Raw genomic sequence first — 7,250 nt, forward strand, 5'->3', positions numbered from 1 at the left:
ATCATATCCCTTGTCATATGGGGGGTATAATTTAGAGCCAGCAGGGATCCCCAGAGGAGTGGAAATACGCCCTGCTCCCTGCCAAGCATTGATGAGTGCTGGAAGATGGAGGCTTTCCAAGGAGGAGGAAGGAATGAAGCAGAGCTAACTGCTGCGTATCCTATCCCAAAGTCTTCTGGATATACCCATCTTCCCCCACCGATGACCCCCTGGAATCACTGGCTCTCCAGAAGGGGCACCTGTCATCAGTGAAAGTTGGGGCTCCTAAGGACCCACTGAGGTAGTGTTAGAATTGGGCTGTGGCTGGCTAAGCAAGGGCAAATCCCCAGAAGAAGTCATGCCTCAAGGAGAAAGACATCTCTGAAAAGAACAGCAATAAACAGCACCTGGGGGCCAACTGACTCTGCCTGAGTTAATCATCTACCATCAAGCATCTACAGATGAGGGAAAAGGGGAAGGTAGTAAAATAAAAATTACAGAAGGAACAAACATCCATAAAAGCAGATTGCCCCCAGTGTCGAGCCTCTTGCCTCTCACCTCTGTCTTTGCCAGAGTACCCACATACCCTCTCACATGCACTCCTAACCAACGTTCTACCTGCTTACTCTGTGCTGTGCTGTGCCCTTGAATTCTTTCTCACAACATGGCCAAGAACCTAGGAAGCCAAACCCCGCAACACCAGCACTGGGGGGAAGAGGGGTTGGGAGCTGGTAGGCTCCAGGGATGCAGTGCTACTAACAGTTAAACCCTCAGTCCTCAAGAACAAGCAGACTTGGGTTCCAACTCCTCTTCCATCACTCAGTAGCTCAGGCTTGAGTCTCTTACTCATAATGCTCTCGTTTATGGGATGCCCTCTCTGTGCCAGGCTCTTGCTGCACACCACCTCATTTAGTCCTCACACCCGCCCTGGGAGGGAGAAGCTATTATCGCTCCCATTTTACAAGGGAGGAGACTGCGTCACAGGAGGATATAACTTACAGGCTGGTAAGTGGCGGAGCCGGGAGGGCAAACCCAAGCCCTGAAGGCTCCAGAGCCTGAGTTTCTAACCACTACACACACTGCCTCTTGGGGTGAGCCTCCCGGGGGTGCCTGTGGGCCTTTCTAGAAAAGAGAGATATTAATAGTACTACTTGGAGGGACTGCTGTTGTGAGGATTTGATGAACTAATAAAGTGCTTAAAGCAGCGCCTGGCACTTAATAGGAGCTCCCAGAAATGGTTATTTCTATTACCTCTAAGCCAAAGGGCCGCCTTTGGCTTGGCAGGATCCGGGATCGCTATTGTGATCACTGTGGTGTCCTTTACTTTTGAGCAGGTAGCACTGCTCCCAGGACACTTTCAGCCCTAGGGTCAGAAAACCAGCCGAGCTAGTCACGGTCGGGCGAGACAAAGAACTTAGGTCCTGATTTTAAGGCCACGTCTGCCGCTGCCCGCCGGGTCGTCACGCGGCGCAGGCCAAGCATCCCCACCAGAGGGCGTGCGGGCGTAAAGAACTGAGGCGCTCGCGGTTGGCGCGCGGCTCGCCGGAGAGGCGGGCGGAGGGCCCTGGAGGCCGCGCGCAGGCGCAGGGCTGGCCCTGGGGAGTGGGCTAGGGCGGGCCTCCCAGCTGAAGTCGGGGTTTGGCCTTTTTCTTTAGGCACGGTGGTGGTTGCTGTTTCTACAGCAAGCTCGTTTAACTTTTGTAATGATCATTAAAAACAAACAAACTGGGATGGTCACCGTGGCTCCGCAGGCGGAGTTCTTGCTTGCCATGCGGGAGACCCGGTTTGATGCCGGATGCCTGCCCAGGCAAAAACAAAACAAAACAAAAAATACTTTAAAATAGCGTGAGGGTGGGGGCTTTCTGTGGATTTCAAGGACCCAGTCTCCTTCCATCCCAGTTGCCCCAGAATTTGCCTCTAGAGGACGCTGGTCTTGGTTTCCCCAAACTCCCTAAGGGAAGGTCCTTTAAGGGAGGGTTGGAGGAAGCCCGTGAGCGGGGCTGGCGGCGGAGCGGAGAGGGCGGCTCAGAGCCGGGCTCCGTGGGAACCATTCACCCCGGCTCCCCCTCACGAGCAGCCCTCCTCGGTGGGCCGTCCTTCGGTCTTTCATCCCCGGACACCCTTCTAGAACTCCGAGTACTCTGTGATGTCTGCTGTGGGCCGAGGGGGTGAGGAAATGCCACGGCAGTCACTGGGCTCTCCTCCCACCCCCACCTCAGAGACTCTTCAGAACCAGGGGGGCTTGGTGACGCGGAAAAGTGGGAGCGGGGCCAATGGCCTCATCTCTTGTGGCCCCACCAATTTCCATGTTGTCCGAGCTCCCAGTGGTCTCTCGTTATGGGGACTCTCTGACACTTCCATGGGATCTGGCGCTCCCGGGAGAGGCCACAAACCCCAGGCTGAGGGTCCCATCGTGCCCCCTCGGGGGCTCTTGCTGCTCTCTCCGGGTAAGACCAGGATCCACTGTGGTTCCCAGCTGCTTGCATATCTCAGGCAGGAGATGCTGAAAGTTATGTCGAATGAGAAACACAACCTTAAAATTGAATTACTAGGAAAACGTCAGTTCTTAAGCTCCTTTAGTGATAGTATGCTAGCGACCCGATGTCCTCATACTATACGGAATGTCTTTATTCTAAAATCATGCACCTACTGCCGCTTGCACTTCTGCCCCTCTGCGGAGTGCTATGCCGCCGACTGCCACCCCAGGAGATGCTCTCCTATTCATTAGTCCTAATAAACTTATGTCTGCTTCTGGAGAAAAAAATTGAATTACTAGGGGGAAAAAAGTTGAATTAATGCGGATATAGAATTTGTCACATACAGAGGAGTTGTGGTAAATTTTTGACTTTGGCAAATTATATTACTAATTATTCTCAGTTTGCCTCCGCAGATCCATTTTCTCCCTCCTCTGCCCTGGAGGGTGCCCCGGCCAACCCTGCAGACTTCATCACCCAGGCTCTCCTGCCAGGAAATCAGAGGATGGGAGAGAAAGGGTGTGATTTGGGCAGCACCTGCCCATCTTTACCTACTGCCTTAGCTCCCGCCCAGCAGTTCCTCAAGCGCTACTGCAGCCTTCACTGAGTTTTAGCAACACCATGCTGGTCCCTGGGTGTTTCATCGTCTCTCTGGGTTTCCCTTAACTCTGCCCAAGCCGCCATCAGTAGTCCCTTCATGAGACTCTCCTCAAAGAAATACCGAAAAAACTGTGTTTTTTTTTTCTTTTCGGGTGCCTAACTGATACTAGCTGATACAGTGCTTTTGACTTGCCTTTGGTTGAAGGAACAGAGGGGCTGTGTTCTCTGGGAGTGTCACATGGGTACAACACGCCTCCACCTCTGTTCCAAAGGATTGTCATCCATCTTCTTACATCCTTTCTCCTGGTACAAAGCTCTGTCCTCTGGTCTCTCTGCTCCTACTTTACCTCCACACAACAGCCGAAGTATCCTTATTATTTTTTAAATAAGATCTTTTGCAGGATGCTACCATTGTGGGACGCTGGTTTGCAATGTGAGTGAATTGGATAAGGAGGGGATCGTTTGATGCTTTCAGACTAATGAGCGCTATGAGTGATGCAGGATTGTGTCTCTAAGCAGCTAATTGTAATCTACACTTTCAGACCTGGATTGGGGAAGCTTTGGGGTCCTTTTAGATTTTAATCCCTACTTTTTTTTAATTGTTAAATAGAACATATATACAGAGCAAAGAAAGAAAAAGCAATGATTTTCAAAGTACTCTTCAACAAGCAGATACAGAACAGTTTGTTATGAATCCCTACTTTCTTAATCCGGGTTACAAACACGAGCAAAGGGAAAATCTTTTATACTCTTTTAAACAGATTTATAAATAAATTTTGAACTGCTTCTGTATTAAAAAAAAAAAGCAACGGCTGGAGGTGACTCTACAATGACCTCAAAAAAACAAGTTTACAGGTAGGCCATGGTGGCTCAGCAGGTAAGAGTGCTTGCCTGCCATTCCTGAGGACCCGGGTTCAATTCCTGGTCCCTGCCCATGTAAAAAAAAAAAAAAAAAAGACAAGTTTATTTTTAAGAAATTCAAAGGTAAGAGCAGAGGAGGATCAAGGAACAGCAAGAAAAGCATTTTGAAGAAAATATGGAAAGTAAACGCAACTCTGACAGCACTATGCTGGGGAAGGGAGAGTTGTCACCACTCCAGGAACATTAGCAGCTTGCACTCAGCTTTATTTAAATATCCAAAATTAGCACTTCAAAGTTTATATGAAGGTGCTTCCTCCACACACACTTTCAGGAATCACAGCCGTGGAGGAACAGAGACGGCTGAGATAAGCGACTGAAAAAAGAAATGCACACACCTGTGCTGGTTCCCAAAGGGTCTAGAGCTTTGCTCTCCAAACTGGTAGCCCCTGGCACATTTGGCTACTGGGTCCTTGAAATGTGATTAATCCAAATTGTGATGAGCTGTAAGTGTAAAATGCATGCCAGACTTTGAAGATTTAGTAGAAAAATAAAAGATATATTTTATATTGACTATATTTTGGAATAACTGATAATATTTTAAATACATTGAGTTGAATAAAATATGTTAAGATTTTTTTAAAAAGATAAAATGTCTATTGGAAACTGAAAGTGAAAAAAAAGAAACTTTCAACAGTTACTGAAGAAACCAAGGAAACTTTCACAATATTTTGCTTTCTGTTGGATCATTCCCGTCAATATAAAAATATGCTGTTATTGCTCCCAAATTAAAAAAAAAGTGTTTCCCTATGAATAAATGATTGAATAAATAAACAAATGAGGGAGAATGGACAAATCTTCCCTAGGGAATAATTCAAAATAATTTGTGGAGTTACTTAGAATATTTAAAAGTCCTCCCACTATTGAGTTTTTAAAATTATATCAAAATACTCTCCCCTCCAGGAGGTGAAGGTTAATTCCCCTGCCCTTCGAGTATGGACAGGACTTAATGACTCGCTTCCGAATAGGGAGTAGAGTATGGAAAGGGAAAAATAATAACTTTATAGGGGAGGAAACTGGCAGACCTCGTTTCAATGAAGTGATCAAGATTAACAACACGAGTGATAATCATAATGAGATCACGTGTTCCTGCTGTGATGTGGTAAGGAAGGCCCTTCACCTCTGTGAAATTCTTCCCCCACAAACTGCAGGCCCATTCTAAGTATGAGACAAACTCGGGATAAAACCAAATTGAGGGACATTCTATAAAATATTTCAAAACCGCTTAGGTCATGAGAAAACCAGACTGAGAAACTGTCACAGATTGGAGGAGATTAAAGAGACGTGTCATCTGCATCCCACCCAGGACTGGATCCTGGAGCAGAAAAAAGGACATTAGTGAGAAAATTGATGAAATCTGGACTAGAGTTTGTAGTTTGGGTAATAGTGTGGAACCGATGCTAGTGCCTTAGTTTTGACAGATGTGCTGTGGCTACGTAAGATGGTAACAGCAGGGGAAGCTGGGTGAAGGGCCTAAAGGAACGCACGCCTGGGGCTGGGGGGCTGGGGGGGGACTGACTGGAAAGGGATAGGAGGGAATTCTTTGTGGTGATAGAAGTGCTATGTATCTTGATTGTAATGATGGTTGGCTACATAGATATATACGTTTATCAAAACTCATCACACTGTACATTTAAATAAGTACAATTCATTTTATGTGAATTATGTCTCAATAAAGTTGATTAAAATTTGTTTTAATCAAAAATAAAACCATGTAGGGGGAAAAATGTTCAAATAAATTTAGTTTGAAATGCTAGTGATAAATGAAAGTGAGGGGTAAGGGGTATGGTATGTATAATCTTTTTTTTTGTTATTGTTTTATTTCTTTTTCTATTGTCTTTTTATTTCTTTTTCTGAATTGATACAAATGTTCTAAGAAATGGTGAATATGCAACTATGTGATGATATTGAGAATTACTGAATATATATGTAGAACGGAATTGTATGTTAATGTTTTTGTTTGTTCTTAATTTTTTTAATTAATAAATAAATTTAAAAAAATAAAAATAAAAACAAAAAAATAAATAAATAAATAAAACCATGTCACTCCCATACATAAAATCCTTCAGTGGCTTCCCAATGCACATCAAGTAAAATCCTAACTCTTGACTTGGCCTACAGAGCTCCGGGGTCTGTGAATCAACCCAGCACACCAAGTTGGGTCTCACCTCCAGGCCGTTAATACTCACAGTTCCCTCTTCCTGGAATGTTCTATACCGAGATAGACTGACTTTAACATGCCAATCAGATCTTAACTCAACGCTTCCCTCCTCAAAGAGGCCTGCCCTGAGCCCTGTCTTTCATGTCACCCCTCTTTATTTTCTTCACAGCATTTATAGCTCTCTGAGATTATCTTGTTTATTTCTTTCTTGACTTGTTTTTGTCTGTCTCTCCACACTAGAACGTAAGCACTGCAAGTGTCTTGCTGACTTCTGGCAGGGGAGCCCAATAACTACCAACATCCACCCCAAAAGAAAGAGAGAAAGAGAGAGAGAGGGGAGTCAGGCAGATGGAGGCTAAAATACCACTTTGGCCTTAATAAGGGTTGGCTATGGAGAATGTGACATCTATGTGCTAGAAAATGTACTTCCTAGTCCTGAACCCCAGAGAGACTTGTCTATCTCTGGAAAACCATAAACCAAGTCTTCTTTGGGGCAGGCATCTTTTACCCCATCTCAGGGAGCAGACAGGCCAGCTCTCAAGAGGAGCTGAGCTGGACACACCCTGACTTTCACCCCAGATGCACAATCAGCCGAGTGGCAGGAATAAGTGTGAAACATCAGGATGAAAGACGCCAGGTCTATAATGCAATGGAGCTCCCTCCAGAGAGAAACATTCCAGCCTATCATCATCCAAGCACCTTCAGTTCCTGGCATGTAGTAGGTGCTCTTTAAATATTAGGAAAATGAGTGGTTGTCTATTCAAATAAGTCAATATTCACATCCTGTATAGCTTATTTGGCAGGACCTCGGATGCCACCTTGCAGTTCTCTGCCTAGAGTGCTCTGCCTCCAGATGTCTTCAAGATTGGCTCTGACATACCCATTAGATCTCAGCTAAATGCTCCCATCCTCAGAGAGGCCTATCCTGGGCCCTGGTAGCTGTTTCACATCACCGTGCTTCATCAATCCCACCCCAGAGATAGGACTGATCTACATAACTTCTTTTCACTGAAAAACACAAAACAAATCATATCACCTTGCTCCATTAAGCCCTGAGAAGTAATGGCTCTTTCTTTCTCTTATTTTGCACCATGACAACCATTGGACCATACTTGAGA

This window comes from Tamandua tetradactyla, chromosome 16, assembly GCF_023851605.1.
Source record: "Tamandua tetradactyla isolate mTamTet1 chromosome 16, mTamTet1.pri, whole genome shotgun sequence".
NCBI lineage: Eukaryota > Metazoa > Chordata > Mammalia > Pilosa > Myrmecophagidae > Tamandua > Tamandua tetradactyla.